This window comes from Prosopis cineraria, unplaced genomic scaffold, assembly GCF_029017545.1.
Source record: "Prosopis cineraria cultivar Desert tree isolate PC_DT_omini unplaced genomic scaffold, ASM2901754v1 PC1, whole genome shotgun sequence".
NCBI classification, from domain to species: domain Eukaryota; kingdom Viridiplantae; phylum Streptophyta; class Magnoliopsida; order Fabales; family Fabaceae; genus Prosopis; species Prosopis cineraria.
The window spans coordinates 10,273,357-10,284,375 of record NW_026555332.1 but is presented as its reverse complement, the minus strand read 5'-3'; the positions used below and the strand labels follow the sequence as shown (position 1 = coordinate 10,284,375).

At 30.2% G+C, this 11,019-nt stretch overlaps 1 long non-coding RNA gene across 1 annotated transcript; it reads right to left on the bottom strand.

Annotated features, from left to right (window-relative positions):
- Positions 1-2,299: 2,299 nt before the first annotated feature.
- LOC129313420 (uncharacterized) lies at positions 2,300-8,246 on the bottom strand. Its single transcript, XR_008594017.1, has 4 exons — positions 7,737-8,246; positions 4,639-7,018; positions 4,234-4,356; positions 2,300-2,448 (listed from the first exon to the last, which is right to left on the bottom strand). It is a non-coding gene; the product is annotated as an uncharacterized LOC129313420 (long non-coding RNA).
- Between the last annotated feature and the right edge of the window lie 2,773 nt (positions 8,247-11,019).

Sequence of the window (11,019 nt, the reverse complement as noted above, 5' to 3'; positions counted from 1 at the left end):
TTATGGAGTAGCATTTAAATTTTCAAATATATAATGTATCTAATTCCCCCTTTCCTTATGTTGATGAGCGTCTGCTATTGCCAATGTATGCGGAATTATGAGTAGTTAGGAATGGCACATCATGCAAAAGATTTAACCAAAATATTTAAAAATAAAATGGATTTTTAAAAGGTAAATAAATTTAAATCTTGCACACATTAGAATTGTATTATTTATATGATCCTTTGTTCTCTAAATATACACAAACAAGAACAATAATATTCATTTCTATCCTATTATTATTGTCTCGCTCCATTCTTTTACATCTAAGGCATTCAATATACAAACTTAATAAATATTATTAATTTATATACATTGCAATAAAACAAAACTCTAACTAAAACTTATTTGTGTATACCAAATGCATGGATGAATCCTTGATTTTGCTTAATGAATATCATTATGTTTGTATGGATATAGTGTAAATCCATGTCTTAGTCCTTTTTTTTTTTTTTGGATAAGGATGTGTTAATCATTTATGATTGACGAACAATATCAAAGTCTTTTACACCTATATGAATGAAAGTGAATTAGAAAGCCACTCTAGCGTACTTTGTTACTCCTCTCTAAAATTTACCCATTCTGCTATTGCTTTGCTTATATTTCCATTAGTCTTAGAATTTCTTGTTATCTAATTATTTTCTTTCTCATTTCATTACTTTATCACTAAAATATTTTTTAATAAAGGTTTTCCTCTCTTAAATACAGAATCTTAATGAAAGATTTTCATATATTTGGGGCCAAAACATATTTTTTTGCAAATAAATCTTCTTACTTATTTTATTCCGTCATGACTCATAATTCTTAAGGCATCCGCTTGCACTCCATTGAATATAATCAGAAACATTGTATATTTAAACATTAAATTTGTTTTTCTATGATTAAAAATCATCCTTAAAAGAGGCAATCCTAATGCAAAACTGATCTTCACTTACAAAGATACATATATACACCTTTATTCTTGCTGGTTATTTGCAAAATCCTAATTTATGAATCATTATTCGGCAATGGAAGTGATCTCTACCGTAAATGCACATGATCAATGCAGTAATAAGATCCTGGAGTATTCTAAGTGATTGCTCCTGTGTGTATACAAGATCGATATAGTAATAATTCTTAGAGTATTCTAGAGTCAAACCCAAAGGAAAATAGTTAACTTTGCTATTTTAGAAAAGCAAATAATTGAAAAAGAGATTAATATTTAATTAACACATGACAAAGAACAATAATAAAAATGGATAACCAACCAATCAAATGAGTTTTAGAGATTGAGATTCACTTATTGGGATGGCTTACTCTAAATTAATTATGTTATTCTCCCTTACTTATAGTGACAACTATTTCTAAAGTATCTTAATTATCATTTTTTTAGTACATGAGAGTGTATTTATCTAAGGTTGAATTAGCTCCTCAAAACTTATTGAGGCCTTAAATAATTCATTAAGCTACAATTTAAGTCATCACATATCCAAAATTATCTCTAAGTTGGTTATTTGCATCTATCTCTCTAAGTCTAAATTAGTTCTTTATCTATTAGTTCATCGAACAACCCACAGACATATTATATAACAGCCACATGTATAATAAGGCAAAAAAGACAAGTGAGACAAATATAAATATAACAAAAATTCTCATAGACAAAATATTTTTTATTTATTTCTATTAAATTAAATCAGATTGGTCTCAACTTATAAAAAAATAAACATCAAGAAATTGCCCGGTCATATAATAAGTAGTCAATGTTAAAATACTAGTGAAAGAACCACTTGTCAAATTTTGAATTACAACTTTTTAATATTTAAATAACAACTTTTCAAAATTTAAACTACAATTTACTTCTAAAACTCCAAAATAGATGACAAATTGTTAATATCAAACTATAATTTCTCAATGTTTAAACACAACTTGACAAAATAGATTACATAGATATTTTGGTCACGAGTGATTTTTTATGGCTCCTTCATTGAGCTCATTAATGGATTATCTTCACACCATTACAGTTAATATAATATAATCGTTTAATTGTTTGCATGCTATTTATATAGTTACCATGACATGAAAATTTCTTTCTATGTGGATTATTTATGTCACATTGTCAATGCACTAAATAATTAACAACCTAACCAATTGAATGATGTCATTATTATTATTTAAAAGGAAAGAAAATAATCTCACAACACACCTATTTATATTTATACCTTTTGTTTTTAATAATATTCTATTTTTCGAAACTTATGCACAACTTTGAGGGACAAAACTTGACAATTCCATATGAGATGGAGATATACATAAATTTACAGATTATTTTGTACGGAAGTCAAAGTTAGACATATGAGAATTCAAACGTAAAAGAATTTAATTACATTAACGCTCTTGAATTCATCTCCACCTTCCTACCTCATGGAACATCTGGCAATAATAGACATTTTAACCATTAGAAAAGTCTAAAGAAACAAAAAGTACTTAACATTAAACCTATATTGCTCAATCCTTTGCTTGAATTTATATGTAAAGTCTAATAAAAAGGCCATTGCATTCGTTTGAAGATATTACACGATTTGAATATATATGTATGTATGTATGTACACATGCACACAAGAAAATGGATATATTATGTCAAATAACCATTGTATATCATTAACTTTGGTGAGCAAAAATTAACAGGCAATAATGAAGATTCAATAAAGCATTTGTCACAAGTTTTATATCGGGGATCTTCACAATTGTAATAGAGTTTATAAGTATAAGAAAATCTTCCAACTAATGGGCTAGTCTTTTAAAATATGCTTTTCTTTTGAATTTGTGCTTATATAATAACTTTTTTGTCTCCCATCCTCAACTTCAACATTAACTTTATTAGGTTTCATGATCTTAGCAAACATTGTCATGAGCCTCAAAATATTCTAATTTATGCTCCTCTGTCCATTCATAAAGTTTAAATAATATTAGCTTTTGATAAGATGGAGACCAAAACGTGTGGTTCACAGAAAACGACCGTATAATGTGGAATAGTCATAACTACAAGAATATATATAGCAAACATGAATGACAAGCTATTTCTATCTTTCTCAGGCCTTTATGTTTCATGACAAGTGACATGTATTTCCACAGTTACTCCTTTAAGATTGCTCCTATTATAAGTTACACTAACATGTATTCCAATAAAAATAAATACATAATAATGGATGATGTTTAAAGCAAAAACTAGGCTTGTAAAACACAAAAATATGGTGGCAATTGCATGAGATGAAGTGACAAGTACTCCTACTTAGAGCTAAAAAATTCTTACCTATAAAATAATAAGAAAGGCATTGATGGTAGGCGTATAAGCTTGAATGACACATATGATAATGTCCTTTCGCATATTGTTTCATTTCTTCCCATGATACGAACATTGTCCAAAAAATGGGAACACATATTGACAATCACTCACAAGCTTAACTTTTTTCAAGGAGATTTAGAAACAATGAATTTCATGAATTTCTTTGAAAGAGAACTTTCTCTTAGAGGATCATCATCTAAAATCAAGTTTACTCTCATAGTTCCCATGTATACTTCACTTTCTTCATTTTCAGTTCAAGCAATAATTTCTGCAGTTGCAAAGCATAATGTTGAAGTGTTTGAACTTATTCTTCATAACATTAAAGAAACATTAACTTTGCCTCTTAATTAGCTTGCACAATTCTACAACATTGACTCAATTACATGTCAAAATGAAGGTCAAAAGCTGAAGGGTTATGGATTTTAAAAGTCAAAGAACATACAATATGAGCTTTTACAAGACACAAGAAACAATTAATCCACATAATGGTCATGGAGAAATGTTAAATTCCATAAATACAATTGCCACATTTTTATTCAATTCAAAATATTTCTGCTTGAACTATGGTATTGACCATTGGTTATAATCAATCACAATTGTAATGTCAACTTTCTTTTGACATGATTTCACAGCTTAAAAAGAAAATTTTATATGATCATAATCAATCAACAAAAGAGAACTAATTCAAAGGATAGAGTTCAAAGTTAGAAAGATTATAAAATAGTTATAGTGGTTGATGTGAAAATGGTTATATATGGAAGACCCTTTGTTTAAATTTATAAAAAATATATGTTTGTAAGTATTTTTATTTCTTGAACTTGATAAAAAAATGCTCTAAAACAATGTCAATGCTTGGTACTCAAGGATCTTACCGTATAGTGTCATTGAGACACATGAGGCAGGAGCATGAACTTTACAAAGCTTGAAATCAATTGGATGATTAATTAGCTTGAACCTTTTGTTCTTCTCTCAACATATTGCATCTTTAATTTGGTCTTCAATACAAGAGGTAAATTTATCAGATTTTATAAACTTATTTGTTAAAGAATAATCAGATTAATGTGACCACAAAATAATATCAAATGATCTTGATTTGGGGTATGTGGTTGCATAGAGATGATTTATCTAATAAACTTACATGATAATGTTTCAAAGAAATATATGTTATATCAACCATAATTCTTTGCATATAAGAATCAAGATGTTATAAAGGTTTGACCATGTGATTAAATATATAAATATATATATATCGAATTGAAATACTCAGTAAAGTATACCTTGGTATATGATTGATTCGATAGGCATAGATAAACCCGGGCCATGACATTGAATGAATTTTTATTTTCTTTCTCTCCCCATCATCATGGTATGCTTTGCCAGACTTCATGGTTAATAATAATGACAGAAAACAAATACCCAAACAGTCTATTAATTTCTCTTTAAATCAAGCCAACAATAATTGAAGAGAACATACTAAACAAACACAAACAATCATGCACAAACAAGGCAAAACCTTTCCTAACCAAATTAGAAAAACACTAAGCAAATAACCAACAACTCTAAGAGAAAAACATTCTTATTTTGTTTGTAAACATTGTTAAAATTAATTTTAGCCCATATTTTGAGGAAAATTTTCATTTGTTCGCCCCTAAAGGCTAGCTCTTAGATCCATCCTTGTAAGCCAAATCAGGAAAACGTATGCCAAAAACCAATCATAACACAAAATGACTTAACATAGAGAGCAAAATGACACCACCAAAATGTCAATGACGAGGCTTTTGAGATCCCAACCATCCTTACCATAGAGATCAAATCACAAGCTTGCATAATTGATCAACCAGAAGCATTTCATACCAGATCTAGATAAAATTGCAATATTTGATGAGTTTGAGCAAAATGCACCTCCATCATAACTCAGGAATTCCAGATATGAGTGATTCTCCTTCAGTTGCCAATCGAAGAGATGATCCATCACCATCCACACACACATTGACCCAACAACACACACGCCTTCCTCAAACGACAACCATGTGGAGTAGGGGTGAGCATCGTGTTATGCTCCAAATTTGGAGAGTGACCGGCACAAGAGGTGAATCGTTTCACACCTCCCCGTAAGCCTTAAATCGTAAGTTCATTCTATTTCTAAAATGAAATCAGATTTATTTTGAAATTATAACACCTTTGACACTAATAATTATAACCAATTTTCAACATGTTCGTAGAAATTTTAACAAAACCTCTTCTTGTAAATGTGATCTCCCAAATTTATACAATACATTGATGCAGTCAAAAAGTCAAATAAATCAGGAGCTTAGCTCCTTCCAGTCGACAGACAGCATATATATAAAATAAATAAAAGTCCTAATTATAGCTTATGTGGAGCACCTAACTGTACTTTTCAAAAAATAAAATAAAAATAAGATACATAAACAGTAATAATTACATCAAAAGAAAATTTCAATCAACCCTCCACCTGTCTATAAGTACTCAAGGTCGGTAGCAAGATCAACGTCAACTAAGGCATATGAGACACAAATAATTTTTCAGTGAATAACGTCCCAACAATAAACAATAGAACATAAATAAAATAAAAAGTTTGAAATAGTTATGTAAGTTAAATAGACAAAATTTTCATAAAAATTTAATAAACTTCATAATAAAATAGCTCTATAAATTTCAAATAAAATCTCAAATTATTGAACTATCATAGTAAATGATAATATCACTTGATTTCAAGAAAGCACATAAATGAAATAAATATTTATAAATAAACTACTAAATAAAAACCAATAGAACATGAAATCATCAAATGATTGGATTCATAATTATAGGGACTTATTAGAATAATTAACAAACGTAGACACAAAGTCCACGAAGAAAACTAACCAAACATGGCTTGTGCCACGAAAGCAAACGTGGACACACAGTCCACGAAAGTGTGTAACCAAACGTAGCTTGAAGCCACAAAACAAACGTGAATACACAATCCATAAGGGTAATGCTAACCAAACGCAACTTGAAGCCATGAAACAAATGTGAGTACAATGCTCACGAATAATCATCCCTCCATTCCACGTGCGTTAGCCATCGCACGGGGCTAGCACTTCCTATAAACACCCTGCTAGCTAGGTGTACCATGGCGCACCAAGGGCTAACGGAACTGCCGTTAGCAACCAGTGTTTTGTATAAAATTTTTTTTAAATCATTTTCAAATATGCGAGAAAATCATCACTTTTAAAATACAATTTTCATTCTCAAAATCAAACTCGCATAAATACTTTTAACCATTAAAACTTGCCAGAATTAAATTTCATATCCAATGTTCATGCTTGCATTTATTAAATAATCACAAATTGCCAATGCTAATGAAAAGGAATTTCATTAATCCTGAAAAGATATCTCATAAAAGGTAAAACATTCATATGCTATGATGAATCATTTTTCACCACCGTCTTAAAACTTAAAAATGAGAAAATTTAATTAACCAAGTATGCACTAATCAACATAATTATTATTAAAATAATCAAAGTAACAAAATAAATTTTAATAAGAAAAATTAATTGATAAATTAGTTGGGATGATATCTACTTACCTGAAATTCTCAAGAGATCAAATTTCACCTCTTGCAACTTCAATCAAACTCATTTTTCAAATACCCTATATATCATATTAAGACTTTTATTAAACCTTCAAACAATACAATAGTTCCTTTTTAACATCATCCTTAACAAAATTAAACTCTACTAAATTTGAAACTTTAGAACTGAAGCCTTACACATTTTTTTTTCATCATTAACATTTTATCAAGTCACCAAGTATACATCATTTCCAATCCATTCATAAAACCTCTAGCATCCAATTAAATATTTTTTTTCAACAAACTCTCCATTTTCAAGAATTCAAATAATCACAATTAATTTCATGATGACAACATCCCTATTAAAATTCAGGATCAATGAAATTTCAAAAATAGGAATCAGCAAAGTCCTCCTAGTAGGCATTTCATCCAACACTTATGGGCATTAATTATATAACTAATACTAATCTCATCCTCTTCAATTTCACTTTCCTAACAATCATTTTGTCAAGCACTTTCTATGCGTAAATTTTTTTAAACTCAACCAAACTACTCCTTCTTCCTTTCCAACCTCCAAAATTTTACAATAAGTAATTTTAATCAATCAATCTCCCAATCTCCATTCCTCTAATATAAAGAAATGAATTTAACTCAAGAAAATAAACTCAAATCATCTTCAACGGTACAGCCAACAACTGAACAAGAAAAGGGAATCAAAAACTATTGTCACTACTAACATGAATAGAGATTCAGCACAAGAAAAAGAAAAAGAAATGAGAAAGATTTGAAGTTATTGACCTTAGATCTCCATGGCACAGAGCAATGAGAAGGAGATGATTAAGATGGTTGAGCAGGGGAGAGGCAAAACTGAATGCAGCTCACAATAAAGGAAAGAAACCGGATCAACAGCACCAGTCGAAGCTCGAGACAGCACTGCCAATGGCTCCGGCAACTGTGTTTCTCACCCATCCGTAACCCGAACATGAACGCTGAAGTTAGAGCAGGTACCGAGGAAGACAGACAGAGGTGGAGAGCGAGCAAGAAGGAGAAGAAATCGCACGAAGCATGAGAAGAAAAGGAAAGAGTAGAGCATCCCATGGCCACCAAAACGGTGACGTCTCCAGACCACCCAGGAACAGGGCAACGTTGCTGCTCGAAGGAGATCTGACAGCAACTATCATAGCAGACGAACAATAGATGGGGAGACGCGGTGGACAGAGGGAAGATGAGGATCGATGTTGGACAGAGGGAACAAACAGCAACCACCGGCACACCCACTTCGATATTGATGACAGCAAACAGAGGAAGATGGTGAACCAGACTTGAAGCTTCTTGAAATATATTCTCTGCCTCTCCCTTGGATAAAATGCGAGACTAATTGGAAAAGAAGAGGGAAGAAAATATCTGATGGTCAAGTGGAGGGCATTTTTGTAATTTCTCATAAGTTAAGACAAAATAAAACACAACTCTTCCTTGAGGATTCGAACCCAAAACTAAAGGTAGCCACCAAACAAGAGCACCATCTTCCTTATTATATTTGTTACAAAATTAATAAAAATACATTTGAAATATCTTATTATAAACTTTAATATCAATTAAATTTTGGGTCACTACACATTGGTTGCTTTGGTTTGGTGCCAAAATATATAAAATCGATCAATCAAACAATGCTAAAAATACGAACCAAATTGAACCGAACAAAGAGTAAATTAAAATTTAACAATTCACAGTCGGTTAATTCGATTTTGGGCTTCATGTTGGGTTGCTTGGACTTGTGCTAATTTTGTTATTTTTTCTACTAAAATAGACAAAGCTTATATATAAAATTGGGTATGCAAAGTGATAGTAGATTTTAATGAGGGGTTTGGTTTCAACTTATCAAATTATATTTATTTAATTTTATTTAAGTATAAAATTAAAAGAATGAAATAAAATAAAGTAATTAATAAACTAAATATTATTTATAAATTAATAAATTATATATACATGATAATTTGGATGGTTTGGTCAATTCAATTTTAAATCTTACTAATTAAATTGAATCGATCAACTGACATATGTTTTAAAAAAAAACAATGAATCAAAACAAAAAACCAAATAGATAAAGTCAAATAACAAAATTCAATTTGATTTTCAGTTTGAGTTTGAGTTTGCTCACATCTAACGTGGATAACATAGGGGAGAGAGTAATCGAGATCCAACGACAGAGAGAATAAGTTTAGGTTTATGACTTTTGATAATGATTATTAATTATAGTAGCAGATAGTTTAAATTTTCAGATATACATTGTATATAAACAGATACATTGTATATTGGAAAAATAAATCAGTTTTTCTTCCTTGGAACAGGCACACATAACCGTAAACTAATCTCCATGTACAAAGATACATGTATACAAACCTAACCCGGTATCTAATTTCCCATTTCCTTAAGCTGAGTGTTTGCTGACACAATTATATAAGGAATTAAGAGTAGTTATGGAATGACATATAGTGAAAAAGATTTTTTTTTTAGAAAAATCTATAGAATCAAACTGGCATCTAAGAGAGGGGGAATTAGGTGTTATTAAAATTTTCTCAAAATCTGTTTCCAACTAAAAAGAGGAAGCAAAGTGTAGAACAATTTATGCACAAATTTGTGAGTAAGAAATAAGTTTGAGTAAAAAGAGTGGACACATTCATTTATCTTGGTTTAGTCTACTACTTGACCTACCTCCAATTTTTAAAATCACATACTTCAGATTTTTTATTACAAATACAAGCTTTTGTGGGAGCTTGTCACTAAAATATAATCACAAGATGCAAAAGTCTTGATTTTCAACAACACACTTTGTTATCATTCTTCTATAGATATTTTGGTCATTTAGATTTTTTATGGCTCCTTCATTGAGCTCATTATTGGATTATCTTCACGTCTCTACTGATAAAATAATATAGTCTTTTAATCGTTATAGTATATTATTTACGATAACTTGCATAAAAATGCCTTTCTATGCTGATCATTTACGTCAATCTACTAAATAATCAACATACCAATATGATGGTGTCATTATTATGATTTAAAAAGAAAGAAAATAATCTCACAAAAAACCTATTTGTACTTCTTGTTTAAATGATATGCCATTTTCGAAAACCATGCATAACTTTGAGGAACAAAACTTGATAATCCCATGTGAGATGGAAATACAAATGGATTTACACATGATTATTTTGTAGAGAAGTCAGTGAGACATATGAGAATCAAAATGTAAAATAACTTAATTACATTAACGCATTTCAAATTCGTCTCCACCTCTCGTCACTGAACATCTAATAATAATAATAATAATAATAATAATAATAATAATAATAGTAATAGTAATAGTATTAGTATTAATATTAGTATTAGTATTAGTATTAGTATTAGCAGTAGCAGCAGTAGTAGTAGACATTTTAACCATTAGAAAAAGTTCAAAGAAACAAAAATTACTTAACAATATTACTTAACGCTATACTTGAACAAATATGTAAAGACTAATGAAAAAAGGCATTGCATGCGTGTGAACATATTACAATTTGAAGAACACACACACATGTATAAAATTGAAAATGAATATATGATGTCAAATAACCATTGATATACCTTTGGTATGTCGTTGATTTGGTAAGAAAGGATTAACAAGCGATTATGAGAATTGAATAAAAAATTTACCATGAGTCTTATATTGACGAGTCTCAAAAGTGGAGTGGGATTAATATGAGGGGCTCTTTAACCCAACAAGCTAGTATTTTAGAATAGGCTTTTTTCTTTGATTTTGTGCTCATGACAACATCTAAATTATCTCCATCCTCAACGCCAACATAAATTATATTAGGCATCACGATCTCAGCAATTAGCTTACATTGTCACAAACGTCAAAACCGTAGACTTGCAGGTTTGTAATAGACTAGAAACATGGTGCTAGTCATGACTGCATGACTAGCCATCAAAAGCACCCGTGGATGCATGTTCTGGCTTGAAATCGTATATGAATGGACATGATTTTGTTACCTCGTCAGAACTCCATGTTTGCTAGTAATAGAGGTGATTTAATGTTTTGGGT